Source organism: Moschus berezovskii, chromosome 16, assembly GCF_049115385.1.
Source record: "Moschus berezovskii isolate FMDL1 chromosome 16, NW_MosBer_1.0, whole genome shotgun sequence".
Lineage (NCBI taxonomy): Eukaryota > Metazoa > Chordata > Mammalia > Artiodactyla > Moschidae > Moschus > Moschus berezovskii.
The window spans coordinates 76,838,143-76,859,940 of NC_142475.1; the positions used below are offsets into that span (position 1 = coordinate 76,838,143).

The following is a 21,798-nucleotide window of genomic DNA, read 5'->3' on the forward strand; positions in this document are numbered from 1 at the left end:
CTCCAGAAGATGGTGAAGGACAGGGAATCTTGGAATGCTGTAGTCTGTGGGGTTGGGAAGAGTCTGACAGAACTAAGCAACTGAACAAGAACAACAAAGCAAAGTGAAGGTCAGGACAAGACTGAAGAGAAAGCCCAAGAATGAAGACCAGGGTGATAATAGCCCCTGCAACCTGCCAGCATGGAGGAGCCTTTTCCACACATCATCCCAAGCAACTCCTGAAACTTGTTGTTCTAAATGACAAGACAGCCCTTCCAGTTAATGTAGTCAAGAGAATCTGAAAGAAGGTCCATGTCTTTAAACTGGTGTGTTCCAAAAATCTGAATCCCTCCGTGGGCAGGGCTTCCCTTGCAGCTCAGTCAGTAGAGAATCTGCCTGCAATGAATGAGACCCGGGTTTGATTCCTGGGTGGGGAAGGTGCCCTGGAGAAGGGAATGGCATGGCTACCCACTCCGGTATCCTCACCTCGAAAATCCCATTGACAGAGGAGCCTACGGTTTGTGGGGTCACAAGAGTTGGATGGGACTTAGCAACTAAACCACCACTATGGGCAGATTTCCATACTATTTTCTACATATGGGCTTCTCCCCCAAATGGGAACTTACTCAAAATAAATGTCAGAAATGATGAGAGAGTGAACTCAAGGTTTCACAATTTAAGTATCAGGAAACCAGGCAGCTGTAAGAAATCTTTCAGTACTTCTGACCAACTTCCTCTTCCTTGTCCTTCTCCTCATCAATCTTAAAAGCTGGGAGGGAATGTCTATCCATTACAGGAGTGTGGACTTAGGATGAGCCTGGTCCACAACAGGAGCCCAGGAAGGAGGCTGCGTGTTTCCACATGCATCCCACGGGCCCTGTCTCCTCACCTTGTATGTTCCCCTGGAATGACACCTCTCACTGTTATAACAACCATACAGGGAGGCTTGTAGGGTTTATAAAGAAGCTAGTGAAGTGAAGTCGCTCAGTCGTGTCCGACTCTTTGCAACCCCATGGACTGTAGCCTGCCAGGCTCCTCTGTCCATGTGATTTTCCAGGCAAGAATACTGGAGTGGGAAGCTAGAGGGAACTTTTTTACAAAGTATCATTGAGTACTTCTATACTGTCCCAGAGGCTTCCCAGGTGGCTCAGAGGTAAAGATTATGCCTGTCATTGCAGGAGACTCCGGTTGGATCCCTGGGTCGTGAAGATCCTCTGGAAAAGGAAATGGCAACCCACTCCAGGATTCTTGCCTGGGAAATCCCAAGGATAGAAGAGCCTGGTAGGCTACAGCCCATGGGGTCACAAAAGTGCTGGGCACGACTTAGCAACTAAACAACAACATACTGACCCATAAGCATGGAATGGTCCTGACGGCAGTCACTAGTGCTGCTCTGACAGTGACCAGGACAGATGTCATCTGGGGAGTTATCACGGCTCCCCCTTCCCTGAGCAGGTAGCAAAGTTGAAAGGCACAGAAACTCAGCTCGACAGAACAGCCTCCGCACCCTGTTCACTGGTCCGCCTGCTCATTTACTCTGACAGTCCCTTAGTGCAGACCACCTCCATATGATAGAGGAAGATGACCTTGTGATTCTATCCTTAAAATGTTTATTAAATGATGAGTTCATTTCTTTACTTCTAAGTAATGGAGTACCTACTACAGATCCAAAGGCAGAAAAGTGGGAAAAGCTCTTAGAGCTGGAGCGGGAAAACATACCTACCAGGCCCAATGATGCCACTTAACCAAGCCTGTGACCCTGGTCATGCCAACCCCCCACCTCCACCCCCTGCTTTTGGTCCCTGCCTACCGTGCAGGGTCCTGAGAGGTTTGGAGGAAATCAGTGTTCAGAAGGCTTCAAAGCCCTGGATCAGCAAAAATCATCAGTACCACCATTGGCCGAAGGAGCCAAGGAAAGGTCTGAGACTGTCTCTGACATCAACATGTCACTGATCAGCATCCCAACTAGTGATGCGATGACCTTTCCTTGTCAACTCTCCCCATGCCTGAGGACGCGGAGGTCACAGACCGATGATGTGAGTGGGCCACAGCAATGTTCCATGCTGGGGTCATGTGCTCCCATTTGTGCAGATTTTAAATGAATATGGGTTCGTTTATGGATAATATGATTTCACGTTGTAGTTTACAACCCCATATATTCATTTAAACCAGTTGGCATCTCAAAAGTTTTGGTGATTTTTTTTTTTTAATACAAAAATAATGGAACTGAAAGGCTTTGGGAATCATTGAATCACTACCTCGCTGGACCACTTTTCTGCTAAGAGAATGCCATGGGCAGCATTTAGGTATCACACAAGTACTCTACAAACCTTTCTAACATTGATGATTCTAGGATGTTGTGTGTCTTTTTGATTGCATAACAGCTTGCCCAGATGTCAGCTTTGCAGGCTGCATCTTACCACTTCAGATCAAGACTTCTCTCTCAGTGTTACAGCATGGAAACCAGTCCTGAGCAGAGCACTCTAGCACTGGGATAACTTGACAGTCAACTTCCGCCAATTCCCAGTTTAGAAGCCAGGACTAGAGGGACAGTGGGCTACAAATGCCTTAGGGGCCAGCCCTGTTCCTCAGTCTTGCACGAGGTGAGGCTTGGAGGAGACCCTCCTTCCTTCTTCCAAGCAATCTCGACCATGTGACAGGCACCAGGGCTGGCGTTTTGGACAAACCAGACAAAGCTGTTTTCACGGACATTTCATTGTAGTGGTGAAAAAGGACTATACACATATGGGCAAATCATAATATAATTCTAATTACCATTGTGAAAGAGATGTTGACGGGACAAATGGTCCAAGCAATTTATCCCAAATCATAGCTCTGATAAGTGATGGAAGACACCCAAACTCAGGCTTCCTGGCTCCTGTTTGCTCTCCCTTCACATCGGTTGCCCTCTATACTTCTCTCAGGAAGAAGGTTACCCCATTCTGCATCCAAAAAGGACCAGTCACCAAGAGCCTCTTGTGATCAAATTAAATGACTTCAAGCCTCAAAACACTGACTTCCGAGAGAGAACCAGGAGCCACCTGAATACTACCTTTTTCCAGCAGAGCTTACCTTATCAGGACAGATTCTGAGGACTCAGTAAGTGCCTATTTCCCTCCACCCTGCTTTAGAAGGTGCTGGAGAGAGAGACCCACCCCCCACACCCACCCTGGCCCTTCTGAACCCTACAGCCAGCTGGGGGTAACCAAGAAATCAAAAGTAAATCAGACCTCCTCATTGGCTTGTTCTTAGCCTGAGTCAGACTCCGGGCCCTGCTTTGGGACAGTAAATCACTGGTGTATTTATTATGCAGTGTATCAGTAAGGTCAAGTGGCTAAATTGGATAAGCCGCCTTAGGTTTAAAATCATCAAATTGCAAAGAACCAGGGAGTCTCGTTGTTATGGACAGAATTATTTGCAATAACAACAGCACCGTTTATGGAATGCCTAGTATGTGCTTGGGGCTTTACATGCAATAAATAGCTCAGAAGGTAGACAAGGAAACCCTAACCGAGAATTTCAGTAACGGGCCCCAGTTCACACTTAGCTAGGAAACTGAGAAACCTGGGTTCAACTCGAGTTTCTGAGATAACAAAGAAGTTGGGTGGATTTGGGGTAATTCAAACAGACACACACACATATACACCCCACGATCACGCTTGCTATTAGATGGAACATAACAAATGCTCAGCATCTCGAAGACACCACAGTGGCCGAGATAACGCAGAAAAGTGGGAACTGACGCGCACACCCTTCCCCCAAGGCGAAGGAAAGGCAACCCCTGAATTCTTAAAATAACTCTCGCTTCCTCTCGGCCGCAGGGGGCTCGGGGCTGCGGCTCCGCAGGCCGGGAGGCGCCGGGCTCGGCGGGAGGGTGCGCACCGCCTCCGCCGCAGAGCCCGGACGTCAAGCTCCGCCCGGGCCCGAGGAGGGCAGATGCCCGCGGTTCGCGGAGGGGCCCCGGGCCCGGAGGGGAGGCCAGACTGTTCAGGCCTGGGGTCCCCCGGGGATCCCCGCCGCGCGCGCGCTCCGCGTGGAGACGGGCTTCCCCGGCAGCGCGGGGACAGCATCCGGCCCTAGGGGCAGCGCCGGAGGGCCCCGCGGTGCGCCCGCCCCGCCCCTGCGCCCCGGGCACTGAGACACCTGCGGAGCCGCCCGCCCCCGGTATCGCGCTCCCGGGCAGAGTCTCCGCGGGCGGAAGGCATCCGAGCGTACTCACCGCCCCGCCGCGCGCTCCCCACTCCCGCGCTCCCCCAACCCCAACCCCGCCCGGTCCCGCCCGGGACTCACCAGCTCTGTGTGTGAGTCGCGGGGCGGCGGCGGCGCTCCACGGTGGCCGGAGGTCCGAGCTGGGGCCGCGACGGGGCGGCCCGGCGGGGCGGGACGGGGCAGGGGTGCGCGGGGTGCGGGGTGCGGGCGGGGACCCGGGTGGCGCGGCCGCCCCGCCTGCCGCGGGCTGGAGGCTGCAGGGCGACCGGCCCGGAGGCGCCACGGCCCGGAGCGAGCGGCGGCGGCGGCCCGGAGCAGCGACGGAGGAACTGGCCGTCGCCGAGCTCGGCCGGGAGGTCCCAGCTACTTCCTGGTGCTCGGATTTGCATACCGCGCCTGGAGGGCGGGGAAGTGACCGTTTGGCCCCTGCCCAAGGTTTGGGGCGCTGGCGTGGCCGTCGCGCAGCGCTTTGAAGGCACAGAGACCTGCGTCCCGGTGCGCAGAGCCCGGGAGTCTGGAGACGGACTTAAGGGTCTTCCAGGAGGTCGCCCGGCGCCTGGCGTCCTGCACAGCGAAGGAGCCCCTCGCGTCTCCGTTCCTTCCCTTCCAGCCTACTCCCCAGTGTTAGGAAGAGGGGTGCTCCTGGCAGCAGAGGGGGCGCTCGGGTCCCCCAACATTTGGAGTCGTCTGGAAAGAGGATGCTGCGGGTCTCCTGTAGTTCTTAACTGGTAGAGTCTCTCCTTCAGGGTGTACCCGGGGGCGTACTGATGGGGGTGGAGGTGGCCGTGGCGTTAGATGGTCTGGCAGTTAGCCTGTTCCTTAAGACTTCAATTTCCTCCTGGAAAAATGGAGACAGGGCTGCTGGGAGGTTATAAAGGGCACTGCGCCTTGCACAAGGTCATGGTTGCGGTAATCTTTCCCTCCTGCCATCTCTGCATCCCCGCGGGCCGCACATACCTGACCAGTGTTTGTTGAAACGAGTTCATCTTCAAGCTCATGGTCCAACTGAGTAAATACCACTTACAAACCCAGGGTAGAGAATCAGTGTCTGGCGCTGTGGATACTCACGTGTTCTAAGCAAGATTCCTGCTCCCTGGAATCCCAGCATTGCACTGCAGCTCAGAATTTACAAGGAAATAATTAGTACCCTGTAGTAGATTTTGGCGGAGAAGGCAATGGCAACCCACTCCATTACTCTTGCCTGGAAAATCCCATGGACGGAGGAGCCTGATAGGCTACAGTCCATGGGATCGGGAAGAGTCCAACACAACTGAGCGACTTCACTTTCACTTTTCACTTTCACGCATAGGAGAAGGAAATGGCAACCCACTCCAGTATTCTCGCCTGGAGAATCCCAGGGACGGGGGGAGCCTGGTGGGCTGCCGTCTATGGGGTCGCACAGAGTCCGACACGACTGAAGCGACTTAGCAGCAGCAGCGGTAGATTTTGGAGTTTGTGTCAATAGCAGACACCTGCATAGGGCCTATTGGGAGCCAGATATTGGTTTGACAAGCCTGAGCTTGTCAGACCGATAACCTTTTGTTAACAATGTTCTTAGGAGGCTGACCCCCACCGGAGTCTGCAACCACAGTCCTGGGGTCAAGTCTACCATCTTGTAACATAACCCATGGAGTAGTCACTTATTACTGGTACCAGAGGACAAAGGTCTGCAGACTACAGCCTTATCCAACAACACTAAGTAGTGTAGTTTCTACTGATGATGATCACTGGTATGTAGTCAGTTTCTTGCTGAAGAGGAGAGATTGGGTGACCTGCTGGAAAGCGTTGACTATCTTGGATCCTACTGAGTAATTCAGTATGTGAGAGCCCGTTTCCTGGACTTTTCTTCAGAATGACCTTTCAAATATCTTGGCTTTAATTTAAAATATCTGTTATTACAAGTGAGTCCTTGAGGTCCTGGCTAAAGGCATCTGGCAGATAAGAACAGCACACAGAATGTTTGGTGTTGGTTAACCCATCTAGGAGGTCTTGCCAGTTTTTGGTTTTTATTATAAAATGGCTCTTGAAGTAAGAAACAAAACGTCATTGGGGAAGGTCCAGTTGTTAGGACTCCAAATGCAGGGGGCACAGGGTTTGATCCTTGTTCTGGGGAACTTAAAAAATGAAACCATCAGGCAGAGCTAGGCTTGCACCAAGCTCTACCATTTCTTCTTCTGCTGCTTTTTTTTTTTTTGGTGGTAAAAGTAAAGATCTTCAAAAGAGATCCCCAGAAGTGTTATTATTTATTTTCAATTAAAAGCTGAGTGCTGAAGAATTGAGGCTTTTGAACTGTGGTGTTGGAGAAGACTCTTGAGAGTCCCTTGAACTGCAAGGAGATCCAACCAGTCCATCCTAAAGGAGATCAGTCCTGGGTATTCATTGGAAGGACGGATGCTGAAGCTGAAACTCCAGTATTTTGGCCGCCTGATGTGAAGAACTGACTGATTTGAAAAGACCCTGATGCTGGGAAAGATTGAAGGCGGGAGGAGAAGGGGACGACAGAGGATGAGTTGGCTGGATGGCATCACCAACTCAATGGACATGAGCTTGAGTAAGCTCCTGGAGTTGGTGATGGACAGGGAGGCCTGGCGTACTGCAGTCCATGGCGTTGCAAAGAGTCAGACACGACTGAGCAACTGAACTGACTGAATTTTATTTTTATTGAATGATTCTTTAAATTCTATAGTGCTTTACAGTTTTCAAAAGCTTCACACACATGATATAATCTCTTAATAATTACTTTTTGTTAGTCCCCTGCCCCTAAAATGTCCCTCCTCAAGCTCACCCGCTTCTCACTCCCCACACCCAAGTGTCCTGGCTAAATTCATCTCTATTCATCTGGAAAATGTACAGTGTGAAATACTCACCACTGTCACAGTGTGGACTTTCCCCAGTGCCCCTGCTGCTCTCTGGGAGCTGCCCTCCAGGGGTTCAGACTCCTCAGCACAACTCTAGGATTATCTCCGGAGGCCCCCTGGGTTGGCTTTGCCTCAAGGGGCAGAGTGAAGGCTAAGACTCTCCATCTGACTCTTGCAGACATAGCCATGGACCTGAGCAATAACGCAGGTCAGTTGTGCTCAACTGAGTGGCACCTGAAAATCACCAGTCCAGGCCTTACCAGGTCTTCATTTATTTTTTTAATTTTTATTATTTTATTTGTTTGCTTTTGGCTGCCATGCACAGCATGCAGGATTTTAATTCCCTGACCAGAAGTCAAACCCGAGCCCCATGCAATGGAATTGCAAAGCCCTAACCACTGGAATCGGAGAAGGCGATGGCACCCCACTCCAGTACTCTTGCTTGGAAAATCCCATGTACAGAGGAGCCTGGTAGGCTGCAGTCCATGGGGTCACTAAGAGTCGGACATGACTGAGCAACTTCACTTTTATTTTTCACTTTCATGCATTGGAGAAGGAAATGGCAACCCACTCCAGTGTTCTTGCCTGGAGAATCCCAGGGACGGGGGAGCCTGGTGGGCTGCCGTCTATGGGGTCGCACAGAATCGGACATGACTGAAGCGACTTAGCAGCAGCAGCCACTGTACTGCCACGGAATTCCCTTCCCAGGTCTTTAAAGGGAAGTCTGGAGGGGACCCAATCATCAGATTGTTCCAGTGAGTAGCCATGTTGGGGAGCCACTGGGAAAGACCCCCAGCCAATTGTTCTGGGAGAATATGGGGCAAACCTGCAAAACAGATGGGTTTCTGCTTCTCACTAGTGTTTCTAGCAAAACACACTGGGAGGCTTTTCATCTGGTGCATTTAGCACTGAGGAATCAAACAAGTTGTTTGAAGTGAGGAAATCATAAAAGTGATGTAAATGTGCCTTAAGCATTTTACTTGAACTTCAGCTAAAGTGCATTCATCCAGGGAATTCCCTGGCAGTCCACGCTTCTATTTCAGGGGCATGGGTTCAGTCTTTGGTCAGGGAACTAGGATCCTGTATGCTGTGCAGTGAGGCCAAAAAAAGAAAACAAAATTAATTAAATAGTACATTAATTAAATATTACTAATTAAAAATACATTCATTTACCTCAATGTCCCACAACGGTGCTTCCAAATTCACCTTGCTTAGGTTGCATGTGCTGGAATTGAACCTTAGAATTGCATGCACTAGAATTGAACTCCGACTGATATCAAGGCTCAACTCAGAGCCTTATATAACAAGGCTGCCTATGAAGTTCAGGCTTCTCATCCTGAGACACCTCAGACACAGCACAGCGGGCCTGGAAGCAAAGCGAGAAATCAAGGCTGAGTCCTCCTAAGTTCCTTTACATTTATAAAGGAAGCTCTAAGGTACCTGAATAAGAAACTAATAAAACTGAGCCAAACAGTAACAACACCAATGACTAGGATTGGAGCCTTATCAAATTTACAACAAAGTTAATTTGTTGCTCAGTGACACACAAGATTGTTCTACACGGTAACGAGACCAATAATAGTAACTGTGTCTAAGAAATTCTCTCCTTGGAATACTATTCAGCCATAAAAAAGAAGGAAACAATGCCATTTGCAGCAACATGGATAGACCTAGAGATGATCATACTAAGTGACGTAAGTTGGACAGACAAAGACAAATATCATGTGGTATCACTTATGTGTGGAATCTAAAATATGACACAAATGAACCTCTCTACGAAACAGAAACAGGCTCACAGATATAGAGGACAGACTTGTGGTTGCCAAGGAGGGCATGTGGGAGGGATGAACTGGGAATTTAGGATTAGCAGATGCAAATTACTATATATATGTATAACTCAATCACTTCGCTATACACCAGAAACTAGCACGATATTGTTAATTCACTAGGAGCTTGGCAGGCTACAGTCCAGGGGTCACAAAGAGTCAGACATGATCACGCAACTAACACTTTCACTTTCATTCTTTAATAAAATAATTTTTTTAAAGAAAGAAATTGTCTCCTATAGACAGGTTGGGGGTTCTTGGAATCTACCAGGGAAAACCCAAAAGCTAATTGCTTCTGACTTCATTTCTCTGAGGAGGGGGTCACATTGCCACCTCCCCCTCCTTCCTACCTTCTGGTCATCAGCAAGGATGCCCAGACCCTCAAATTAAGTTGGTCTCAGGACTCTAGAATCTGCCCTGATCTCATGTTTAGAGGTGCCAAACCCATTTTCTGAGTGCTCCTCTGGTGTCTAGGAACTCAAGTATTTGGCTTTTCCTGATTTTAGACATAGAGAAAAGTTCCAAAGAGGGCACAGAGGCTCACCAGCTGTCTTCTGCCAGATTCTTTACCCGTGTTTGGCCGTCTTTGTGCTCTGTGTCCACTGTAAGGTTCCTATTCTTCATCAGACTTTTCCCCAGACAGCATCCCTTAATGATTCTTGCCCGAGTCGATGGTCACTGTGATGGTTGCCAAATGCTCTATCCCATGACTTTTGAACTAAAAAAACTTTCTGAAACTGGATGTGTCAGTTAAACGAGGTGGGAAGAATTTGGAGAAACAGATGGCAAGGATCAGAGAAAAGGGCATATAACCACTTAATTTTCATAGCAGCTTCACGATGTTGTCTAACCAGAGAGCTTTCTTAAGGCTGGTCGACATTAAAGACTCTGGCAGTTTGGATGGAGATGGAGGGACAAGGGGTCACATGTTGCCCAGGTCACCATGAAGGAAGGTGGGCTTTGTGGGGAGTAAGCCAGTGCATTGCAGGAAGCAGGGCTGGACCCTGAGGGAGGCGCTGGGGGAAAAAGGCTGCAGAAAGAGACCTCCTCCTGGAACAAACGTGGTCTGCTGCTCTGGGTGTCCAGTGGAGCATCGTGCAGCCCTTAATCTTGAGACCTGGCTGTGCAATGTAATTCCTGCTGGAAAACGCAACTCCACTGGTCACCTGCAATGGTCACAGCAACAAACAAGTTAACAAAGGGGGACAGTGGATGGGGGGGCAGCCGGTCAACTCCACGGTCAGAGCTGAGCAGGAGTCCCGCTGCAGCAGCTGGGCTGGAGCGGTGCCCGGGATCGGACCAGCCTGAGCTCTTCTGCAGTGCTGCCAGGCTCTCCTGTTATGTTTTCTACTCCACCTTCTTGAAGGTCTCCTTCAACTGTTCTGTGGGGAAGCATTCCTGGTTACACTGGTTTAGGGATCTCAAGTTGCACCCAGTCTCAAGGCTCCATGTGTGAACTCCAGGAATGGGCTCTGGTGTATGTCCCACCCCATGGACCCAGGTGACAAGTGTGCAGAGAGATGCTCCTGTCAGGGGAGACCCTCCCACGCTGCTCAGTGATGGTGGGGGTCATGTCTGAGGCCCTGGCATCTCTCATAGACATGACGGAAAAGCAGTTAAAATCGTGAGCATGAAAGGGCTACACAAGGATGTCTGCCCTGCATGAGACAAGCCTGCCTCCTTCCCAGAGCTTCCTGTCACTCTATGTCAACAGAATTGTTCATTGCCACCTTTCATGATGAACTGCCAGGGGCCCTTCAGGGTGTGGCTCAGACCGGAACCCCTCATTCACCCAATGACCTCTTCAGTCAGCCTGTGCTTCTTTCCAGGAGTGAGAAATAAGACAGCACTTTGAACTCAATCGAGAAAAACAGTGACAGCAGAAGACATGGCCAGATGAGGATGTCTGTGCGAAGTTGATGACTCCTCTCATCTTTTTAGTCTGCATTGGCCAGTGTTATATCACTTTTTTAATTAATTTTTTTATTGGAGTATGGTTGATTTACAATGTTGTGTTGTTTTGCTATACAACAAAGTGAGTCAGTTATACATGTACATATGGTGGTGATGGTGGTTTAGTAGCTAAGTCATGTCTGACTATGGCCCCATGGACTGTAGCCTGCCAGGCTCCTCTGTCCTTGGGATTTTCCAGGCAAGAACACTGGAGTGGGTTTCCATTTCCTCCTCCAGAGGACCTTCTCAACCCGGGGACTGAACCCAGGTTTCCTGCATTGCAGGCAGATTCTTTACTAACTGAGCCACCAGGGAATCCCATATATATATATATCTCCACTCTTTTTAGACTCTGTTTCCTTATTGGTCGCTACAAAGTATTGAACAGAATTCCTTGTGCTATGCAGTAAATTCTTAAAGTTGTATCATTTTTATGCACAGATGTGTGTCTTCAGTTTGATGACCATCTTAGATGTTTCTCCACTGCCTTTGAATGATCTCAGCCTCAAATGAACTCGGCTTCTGTTGTTTGCCCTGGTAGAAAGCAGCAGCTGAATTCGCCCAGATCTCTTTAGAGTCAGCCTTGATAACATGATTTGGCTATTACCACTTCTTTTACACACACGGCCACCTTTGCTGTAAGGAGAGAAGTGTTTCAGAGGACTCTCTGGATTCTAACTTTATGCGATGTGTGTTAATATGAGTCCCACGGGCTGGTCTCAGCACCAGTGTTAGGGGAGAGCCCTATGGCTCCTTTGTTATCGTATTCCTTTCCTTACCTCCACTTCCAGAAAAAGTCCAGGGAATGCAGAGTATTCCTCCAAGTCACTCAGTAAAATCTCAACTGCCCTCTAAAGGGTGGATTCACACCAGGGTGGGTTTATGTTTTTCTTGAATTCTGGGTGTATCTTATTGTCGATCTAAATAGTTTATGTGTGTCTGTTCCTCGGAAGTCCTGTTTACTTTGATTAGTTATTGTTAAGCTTTGAGAACACCACCATCCTAAAAATATAGCTGTCCTTTGAGCTATCTGGCTCCCCTGGTGGCTCAGATGGTAAAGAATTTGCCTGCAGTGCAGGAGACACTGGTTTGATTCATAGGTTGGGAGGATGCCCTGGAGAAGGGAATGGCAACCCACCCAAGTATTCTTGCCTGGAGAATCCTATGAATGGAGGAGCCTGGTGGGCTACAGTCTGTGGGGTCCCAAGAGTCAGACACGACTTAATTACTAAATCACCACCAGCACATGAGCTAACTGGTTCTTACTGAAGGATTCTTCAGATCTGATTGTAGGTAGTAGGATTTAAAGTTACAAAAGGAAAAATGTCGCATGAGTAAACTTACAACTTAATTCCACCCCGTGGAAGAGTTTCAACATAATAAATATGATTTTAACCTGAATTGCTCATTTTCACGACCCCAGGATCAGAAGAGGCTCCTCAGTGATTACTGGGTAAACTGGACTTAATGTGACTCTTTGTCCGTCTATAAACTAAGTCACATGTACCTCACACAAGTCCTGTGAAAGCAGTAAGTGACCAGTTTCCCTAATCTCTGCAGAAAGTCATGATGGCCTGGGGCAATGGGGTGGGGGTGGTGGTGGAAGGAGGAACAGAAACCCAGCGAATGCTTTGAGGACATGGGATTCGGAGGTGTTCCTATGTCGTGTAGGCTGCACCAACATATACCTTTATGCCTTTGTGTTCACACTTTCCCTTTCCCTCCATCTTCCCATGGCCAGCTCCTACCCATCCTTCAAGGGCCAGTTCAAGTGCCACCTCCTCCAGGAAGCCTTCTTTGGATTCACTGCCTCTCTTTCTCCTTTGAAATCCTGCAGAAAGTTACCTCTAGCTCTCGTTGACACTCGTCACTTTCTACCTTTGTTCTAATGCTGTTATTTATCTATATGGCGCTCCTGTACCAGAAGGTGGACTGAAGGGGAATCCAGGTTGTGTTTCTGTTTATTTTGTTTTTTCTTTTGGTTAATGTTATTCTAAGCTCCAAGCTCAGTGCACAGGAGTTGCAGGGACTCAGTGAGTTTGCCAAATGAAGCGTGAGTGTGCAAAGAGGCTGTCACCACATTGGGGGAGCCTAGAGAGGTGATGTTCAGTCTTGGTTCATTGAGAAGACCCACCAGTAGTCCTTATGGGTTGAATTCTTTCCCTCAAAGATACTGATGTCCCGGACTTCCCTGGCTGTCCAGTGGTTAAGAGTCCTCCTGTCAATGCAGGGGACATGGGTTCAATCCCTGGTCCAGGAAGATTCCACATGCTTAGGGGCAACTAAGCCTGTGTGCCTTAGTAGCCCCTCACAACTGCTGAGCTCATGTCCTAGAGCCTGTGCTCCACAAGTGAAGAAGCCACCGCAATGAGAAGTCCACCCACCACAAACAAACCAGAGAGTAGCTTCCGCTCCCTTCAACTAGAGTAAGTCTGCATGCAACAAAGAGCCGGTGCAGCCAATAATAATAGTAAAAAGACACTGAAGTCCTGATCTCTAGTACTTGCAAATGCAGTGTTATTTGAAAATGAAGCCTTTGCAGGTAATCAAGTCAACAGAGGTCTTAGGGTGGACTGCAATTCCACATGACTCTGTTGCTATGAAGGAGGAAAACCTGGACTCAGGAAGATCTGCCTGCACTCAGGGAAAGGCCTATAAAGATAAAGGCACAGGTCGGAGTGATGCATCTACCAGCCAAGGAATGGCCTGATATTGCTAGGAAACTATTAGAAGCTGGGAGAGAGGCAGGCAGAGCATTTTTCCTCATGGGCTTTTAGAAAGACCCAGCCCTGTCAACTCCCTGATCCTGGATGTCTGGCCTTCATAACTTTGAGACCGTCAAGTTCTATTGTTTAAGCCAGCAGTTTGTGGTCCTCTGTTACCACAGCCCTAAGCAAGTAACATAGTTCCTGAGTCCCCAGTCTGTTCCTGGAGAAGGAAATGGCAACCCACTCCAGTATTCTTGCCTAGTGAATCCTGTGGACAGAGGAGCCTGGTGGGCTGCTGTCCATAGGGTCATAGAGTTGGACACGACTGAAGCGACTTAGCATGCATGCACACGTTGAAGGAAATGGCAACCCACTCCAGTATTCTTGCCTGGAGAATATCAGGGACAGAGGAGCCTGGTGGGCTGCCATCTGTGGGGTCGCACAGAGTCAGACACAACTGACATGACTTAGCAGCAGCAGCAGCAGTCTATTCCAGGAGCCAGGAGCTCACTTATAGGCACCTTGTGTGCAAGTCTCACAGGCATGTTGGCAACGTGTTTGCTGTTCATCCTGTCTTATGGTCGATGAGCCCCTCATGCTACAAATGAGGAAAAGGTGATGCGGAGAAAGGAAGAGACTTGCTCACAGTCACGGGACTAGCAAGAAGGGAGCTGAAGTACACCCAGGGCTTCTGAGCCAGAACCAGGCCTTATCCCACTTGTGCCCATGCCATCCTTCAATGAAGACCCCCATCATCCTACAGATGCCCATGGCACGTGGCCACATCCCCAGGAAGGGCCAGGAGGGTCCTGAGGGATTTTATGTTGAAGATGGTGTCCTGATCACTCACCTTCACTAGTACAGCACAAGGCATGTGAAGATGCTCAGTGCATGTTTGTTAGATGAATGGATTTTTCAGTGTATCAAAAATTAATTTTAATTTTTTCAAATATTTATTTATTTATTTGGCTGTACCAGGTCTTACTTGTGGCAAATAGGATCTTTTAATGTCAGCATGTGGAATCTAGTTCCCTGACCATGGATCAAACTTGCTCCCCCGGCATGAGGAGAACAGAGTTTTAGTCACTGGACCACCAGGAAAGTCCTTGAAAGTTAATTTTATATCACAATATCCTGTGATAAATCATAATGGAAAAGAATATGAAAAAGAACACACACACACATAGGGATCACTGGGCTATACAGCAGAGATTAACACAGCATTACAAATCAACTATGAGAGTTGGACTGTGAAGAAAGCTGATCGCTGAAGAATTGATGCTTTTGAACTGTGGTGCTGGAGAAGACTCTTGAGAGTCCCTTGGACTGCAAGGAGATCCAACCAGTCCATTCTAAAGGAGGTCAGTCCTGGGTGTTCACTGGAAGGACTGATGCTAAAGCTGAAACTCCAATACTTTGGCCACCTCATGTGAAGAGTTGACTCACTGGAAAAGAGTCTGATGCTGGGATAGATTGGGGGTGGGAGGAGACGGGGACGACAGAGAATGAGATGCCTGGATGGCATCACCGACTCAATGGACGTGAGTTTGCGTGAACTCCGGGAGTTGGTGATGGACAGGGAGGCCTGGTGTGCTGTGATTCATGGGATTGCAAAGAGTCAGTCACGACTGAGCGACTGAACTGAACTGAACTGATACTTCAATAAAATTCTTTAAAAATTAATTTTATAAACCAAAAATGTTATGCTTTTATGCATCAAAAAGACTAAGCTCTCTGGGATGTCATCTGGCAATGAAAAATAGCCTTCCTTTGGTAGAAAGAACATTATCTAGAAATGGTAGGAGCTTGGTTCTGGCTTCAGCTCCACCGATTATGAGCTATGACACCGGGGTCTCCTCATCTTTAAACTTAGTGTTTGGTCTGCCTGTCATCTACAGTAATTTCCAGGTGTCAGAGTCTGTGCTTCTGACAGCAAGACTTTCTGTGAGGACTTTCATTGCCAATTCAGAGCATTTTACCCAAGAAAATGATTCATTATGCCCTGGAGCTGTTAACTGAGCAGAATAAAGCAGTATTTTTACTTAGACCAATCAGAAGCAGCTTTTTGTTTCAACAAGGAAAATAATTTCAGGGGCATCTACATATAAAAGAAGTGGTATGAAGATTGTTTGTATTAAAAACTTTAAGTCTCACCAGGTATCATGAGGGTTTATAAACCAACCCAACTAGATGCTTCTGTGAAACAGGAAGAAAGAAAACCTTACAATGACTAGAAAAACCAACACTAAATCTCCTATGGTGCCTTACTACGGACCTTTTGCGATCGGAACCTGAAGGTTTAGACTACTGCTGATGTATGCACTACAGTCTAGTAGAGTGAAATGGTCGTGAGAGATTATTGTTCATTTTGACTTATTTCTTTGGCAGCACCTGGGTTACAACCCTAAACATGCTCCAAAAAACAAAAAAAGGCTCAGGAAATGACTGAGAAATAATTAAGCTGTATCAAACACATTACACTACAGACAGATTGAGAAAAAAATGTCAGTTTTAAGAAAAATCATGAAGTTAAAGAGGCTGTTGTTATTGTTTAATTGCTAAATCATGTCCAACTCTTTTTCTGACCCCAAGGACTGTAGCCCACCAGGCTCCTCTGTCCATGGGATTTTCCAGGCAAGAATACTGGAGTGGGTTGTCATTTCCTTCTCCAGGGAATCCTCCTGACCCAGAGACTGAACCCTAGTCTCCTGCATTGGCAGGTGGATTCTTTAGTGCCGCACCGCCAGGGAAGCCCAAAGAAGCCGTAACTGTGCATATGTATGTATACGTGTATGTAGGGCTGTGTTATGACACACATGTGATATAATCTTGGAGACAGGAATAAGAAAGAGTGTCACCCTCTTCCCCCACCCCTCAGCTGGTCTTGTCAAACAGCAGGTTTTAAGTCCAATATGGCCATGGCAGAGCCCCTCTGTTGAGAAGTAGAATTCAAAGATGTGATGAATTTTCTGAAATTGGGTTCTGTTTCCAGCTTTTCCATCAAAAAGCAAGGCTCAGAGATGCTAAGTAACTTGCCCAATGTCACACAGCCAGTAAACGGCAGGAAAGAATAATTACTGAAGCCATGTAATACCTTAGTGTATATATATTAATACCAACAATTGAATGTTGGATCAAGTTCGACTCATTACATGCTTACCTGTGGACTGTAACTTGAGTTCTGTTATAACTTGAATTGAACTATAATTTCTTGGTGAAATACAATGCTTAAGAAATTGAAGGACATTTGTGAAAAACTAAATACAGCTTAATTTGTTAATATTTACTAAGGGTCACTGTTATTAGCTGAAGAAACAACATGTTTTGTTCTTCAAGTAAAACCTAAATAATAATTGGATTAATGTCTTCATTGTTCTTCCTTTTTCTACATATTAGGTGATTTTTGTCCTCTTCTCATGAATCCTCGACTGTTTTAACTGGTGACCCACTCTGCTGCTGCCTACTTGATTGGGTCATTTTCTCTCTGTGCCACTGGAAGAAATACAAAATCACTTCAAAGTAGGTTTGTGAACTCTGAAGAAGGCAGCGTGTCACCAAAACAGCCTTTCAGAGATGTTCCTTATGTCCCAGTAAAAGAGAAAAATAACAGCCAAAACCAAGCCCCTGACAAGAATGAGATTGAGGGGAGAGGAGAGCATGATGGAATAAAAATCAACAGAAAAGGGATTTGTGCCCCAAATGAAAATGCATTTTGCAGGGATGTGATCAGATCTGTCCTCATCCAATAGTATCTGTAACATTTTCTGTTTTTTGCATGCAATTGTGACTACAATTATGTTTCAGTATTGGGTTAAAGGGACTCCCCTGGTGGCTCAGATGGTAAAGAGTCTGCCTGCAATACAGGAGATGCATGTTTGATCCCTGGGTCAGGAAGATCCCATGGAAACGGGAATGGCTATCCACTCTAGTATTCTTGCCTGAAGAATTCCATAGACAGGGGAGCCTGGTGGGCTGCAGTCCGTGGGGTCGTGGAGTCGGACATGACTGAGCAGCTAACATACACTGGGTTAAAATGTGGTTGCCTTTGCATCTCTTAAGAATCGAGAGACAGAATGAGAGAAGGGAGAGGGACAGAATGAAAACTTAGAAGCATTGGAAACACTGCTCAGCAACTACAGGATGTCCTGTTACATTTATCTGGTTAGACAGACGCGTGAGTCACTATAAAACTTGACACATCGGAAATGGTTTTATTGTATGTGGTACTTTACTCCTCGTAAATGTGAAACACTTAGATCCGAGGATGACCAGAGAAGTGCGTCCTTGTGTGAGGGTATCTGCTGTCATTCTTTTCGAAGTGAAAGAACTTTAACTGCAGACATGGAGGTGATGATAGCTCAGAAAGGACACCAGTGTCAAGCTGAGCCTTCTCTCTGAATTCTCGAAAGCTCTGGTACTTCCTTTTTCTTAAATTGTTGATACTAAGATATCTCTTGATTGAATCTCTGTGTTTTACCAACGTTTTGCAATGCTACGGCAGCTGAACTGAAAAGACTTTTTTACCCCTGGATCCACACAAAAGTGATGTATTGCAAAAGGAAAATAAAACAAAAAATAACGACAACAACAAGTGATCTACTGCAAAACCTCACCAGTAAGCTAATAATAATGATGATAATAACAGCTTCCCATTAAAAAGGGATGGCAACACTCTTTCATTATGACAAAGCAAAACGAATTCCCTGCTTTCAGTTTCATAATTCTTTAGAAAGAAAAGCTGTGACACACAAAATGAAGAAACATAGAGGTGTCTTTTTCCTCCTTTTTCAGAATTTGCAGACATTCATGCGATCTAATTCAGGTTGTCGAAAATGTCTTCTCTCCACAGAGATGTCTCCATAAGAAATGTTGTAGAATTCCTTCTTTCTAGGAAGAAAAGCTTTTATTTGTGTATTCAACCAATATTTACCAAGTGGCAGCTATGGGCCAGGCATTGTATTAGGCACTGGGAAGGCTGGTGAACACATATAATAAAGAGCTCTGCATTCTGGGACTGGTATTACAATGAGGGCAGATGAAGATTAAAAAACTAAGTCAATTATAGAGATTGTTAGGAGAGATACTGTGGAAAGTTCTACCTAAAAAACTGGGCTCGCCTCTTGGTGGATGTGGAGCCAAAAGTCACAACCAAGCCAAAGGTCAGGAGGAAGAAGGATTACTAATAACCTTCAGCAAGTTAGGAGAAGATGGAGGTCTTTCCTGAAGACTGCTTGATTACGTTACCTTAACTGACCTTTCTCCTGCTGCTGCTGTGCTCAGTCGCTCAGTCATGCCTGACTCTTTGTGAGCCCGTGGACTATAGCCCACCAGGCTCCTCTGTCCATGGGATTTCCCAGGCAAGAATACTGGAGTGGGTTGCCACGCCCTCCTGCAGGGGATCTTCCCAACCCAGGGACTGAATCTGTGTTTCCTGTGTCTTGTGCATTGGCAGGCAGATTCTTTACTACTAAGCCACCTGGGAAGCCCAGACCTTTCTCCTTGGTGTACATTTATTGCCAAATCACATTATTTTAAAAAACAAAACAAAACTAACACGGTCCCTACTGCAGAGCACAAGCAACTATATTCAATATCCATTATGAATAAACCATAATGGAAAAGAATGTAAAAAAGAATGTATATACGTGTCTGAGTCACTTAGCTGTACGATAGAACTTAATACAACATTGTAAATCATCTAGACTTCATTAAAAACAAATTAACAAGGAAAGAACATTTCCCTCAGTCCCCTCATTGGAATCGTGAAATGATAAAATGCCCTAATTTTTTCACTCATGTTCAGATACCAGCCTGGCTGTGCCTGTGTGCAGTGTGTGTGTGATAATGCAGACTCTGTGTGTGTGTGTGTTTGTATGTAGAGCATGTATGGAGAAATGGTATTTACACACGTGTAGGGGTGTATGTGTGTGGGTTTGTATATATACAGAGGTATGTGTGAAAGATGTGAGCATATGTAAAGAAATTTGTATGTGGGGATGGGTGTTTGTGCTCAGGGGGCTGTGTGTCAGTGTGTGTTGTGTGTAAGCATGTCTGTGTGTGCTTTTATGGAGGACCGTGGGTATGCAGGGATGTGTGGGGTGTGTTATATGCGTGTGTACATGTTTGTGTACATGTAGACACACATCCTAAGTGTAGGGATGTATGTGTGTGTGTGTGTGTGTAGGAAGTGTAACATCTGGGGAAGAAGTTTTGAAAAATGGGTCAGCCATGGAGAGGGGTTGTGGGAAGTTTAGATAATAAAGGACAGAGGGGTTGAGGCTGGAGCATGCAGCTTGAATGCCGAGGCCAGGAGAGCTGTGACTTCATTTAATGGATAAGGAGTCACTGCGACTGTTAGGAGGGGTGGGGAGGAACAAGGTGAAGCTACTCTAGGGAATTCCTGCGGACTGAGGGGCTGACGTTGGAGGGTGGGGGTGCAGGGAGAAGGCAGGGTGACACTGACCACAGAATCTGAGAGGTCACATGTCGGGGGGTTGGCTGCTGGCTGCTCTCTCAGCCAGAACCCAAAGCCTGGGGACATTACTGAACTCCCTGGGCCTCAGGTTCTGAGTTTTAAAATGGAAAGAATAAGGCTTCATGGGACTGGTGTGAGGATCAAATGAGACACAGCTCGTAAGGGACTTGGCAGGGCCTGGTTCCTAGGAAATTTTCAGTAGATACTATTAACAGAGAAAGAGAAGAAGAGAAACAAGGAAATTCAGGGAAATGCAAAGAAGACTTGGTTTCGGTAGAGAAAGAGGAACGATTGTGTTTTCAGCATTTCAAACTCTGTGGCGTCCAATGCAGCGTCAAAGTCTGAACATCTCCAGGCTGCGAGCCATGAACCCTCCAGCACAGCTCAGATGGAGGAGGGAAGGGGAGAAACCCTGGGAAGAATACAGGGCGCCCCCACTCCCAGACTGCTTCTTACGGCAAAGGCAGGGGAAGGGTGACTCCTGCACGAGATTTAGAGGGGATTGTTAACGCATCTCCAGAAAGAAGAGCTGGATTTGAAGACTGGATGCCCATCCAAAAAGCAAGATGCAGTGTAAGGAAAGGACGATGGCTTGTGTGATCTGCCATGCTGATGTGTTGATACAAAGCTGTGGGCTGGTCGTCCACAGGAAATGGGTTGCAGTTCCTCTCATTTTTAATTTAGGCTCTTCTACCAATCAGTCGATCCTTCCTCTTAACTATCTATAAATAGGAAGAACAAACCTTACCTCTTTTCCTACTGCCTTTTTCTTGACGCCTCTCCTGAACTCATAAATACCTTCGCAGAAGTTTTTGCATCCTTCTGGAAATGTGCTGAAGTATTTGCTCAGTTTATCTCCTTTTAATTCTCCATTTATGCAGCACTAAGTTATTGGTGAGCATCCGCCATGTGTTGGGAGCCTCAGTGCTGGCAGCTTTCCCCATTTTACACCAGAGGAAATGGAATCTCAGCCAGCTCAACAGTCCTGCTCCAAACGACCCAGCTGGAAGGTGATGGAGCCCAGCCTGCTCAGCTACCTTGGAGAACATTTTCTACCCAGAAGCTGCCTTGTTAGAACACTGAAACCAAAGTGGGAGGGAATATTCTCTGGTCTTTTTCAAAGATTGTGCCACATGAAGGAGAAAAGAAAGACCAAGAAGAAAAAGAACACCATCTCTGGTTAACCATAAAACTGAGTTTTCAATTCTTTACAAGATGAAATCACTTTCTTTGCCTCTAAAAATAACTTTTGGTTGATTTTGAGGTTGGTGGCAAGTTTCGGGCCAATGACTACTAAACTTATAAAAAAAAATTAGGTGAAAATAAATGAAGGAAGAAATTTGTGCGTTCCAGTCTAGCTTAGATGTTAACAGAGACAGTGAAGCTTCTGCTTAAACAGAGAATTGACAATGCTGTGAAACAAAGAATGAAGTTTTTGAGGAATAGAAATTTCACAAATTGTTTATGCTTAGCTTGAGGGTCCATCTTAAATAATGAATTTTTAATAATCAACAAATTCTAAAAGGGTGTTTTTCAGGACATTAAAAGTAAAATTAAAATTCTAAATTGAATATAACCATATTCCAAATAATATAGAGAAAACAGCCCTGGAGGAAGCCTGAGAATGGCTTTCCCACCAAAGAAGGGAATTATTATCTTGTTCATTTCTTAAAATCTTTATTACTGCTTGTTTGGTTAAAGCCTGACTTCTCTTGATTTAGAACATATAGACCTCTGCCAAACTGCATGCACATTTTTCTGATAAATTAATTGTTATGGGATAAATTGTA

At 46.6% G+C, this 21,798-nt stretch overlaps 1 protein-coding gene across 2 annotated transcripts in view; it reads right to left on the bottom strand.

Moving 5' to 3' along the window:
• The window catches only part of LYN (LYN proto-oncogene, Src family tyrosine kinase), a 111,285-nt gene extending 106,748 nt beyond the window's left edge, over positions 1 to 4,537 (bottom strand). The window contains exon 1 of one of the 2 annotated variants that reach the window (XM_055431658.2): positions 4,270 to 4,537. The gene's annotated coding sequence lies outside the window, so the exon portion shown is untranslated. The remainder of the gene's footprint in view (positions 1 to 4,269) is intronic. The other variant, XM_055431660.2, reaches the window with a different exon arrangement.
• Between the last annotated feature and the right edge of the window lie 17,261 nt (positions 4,538 to 21,798).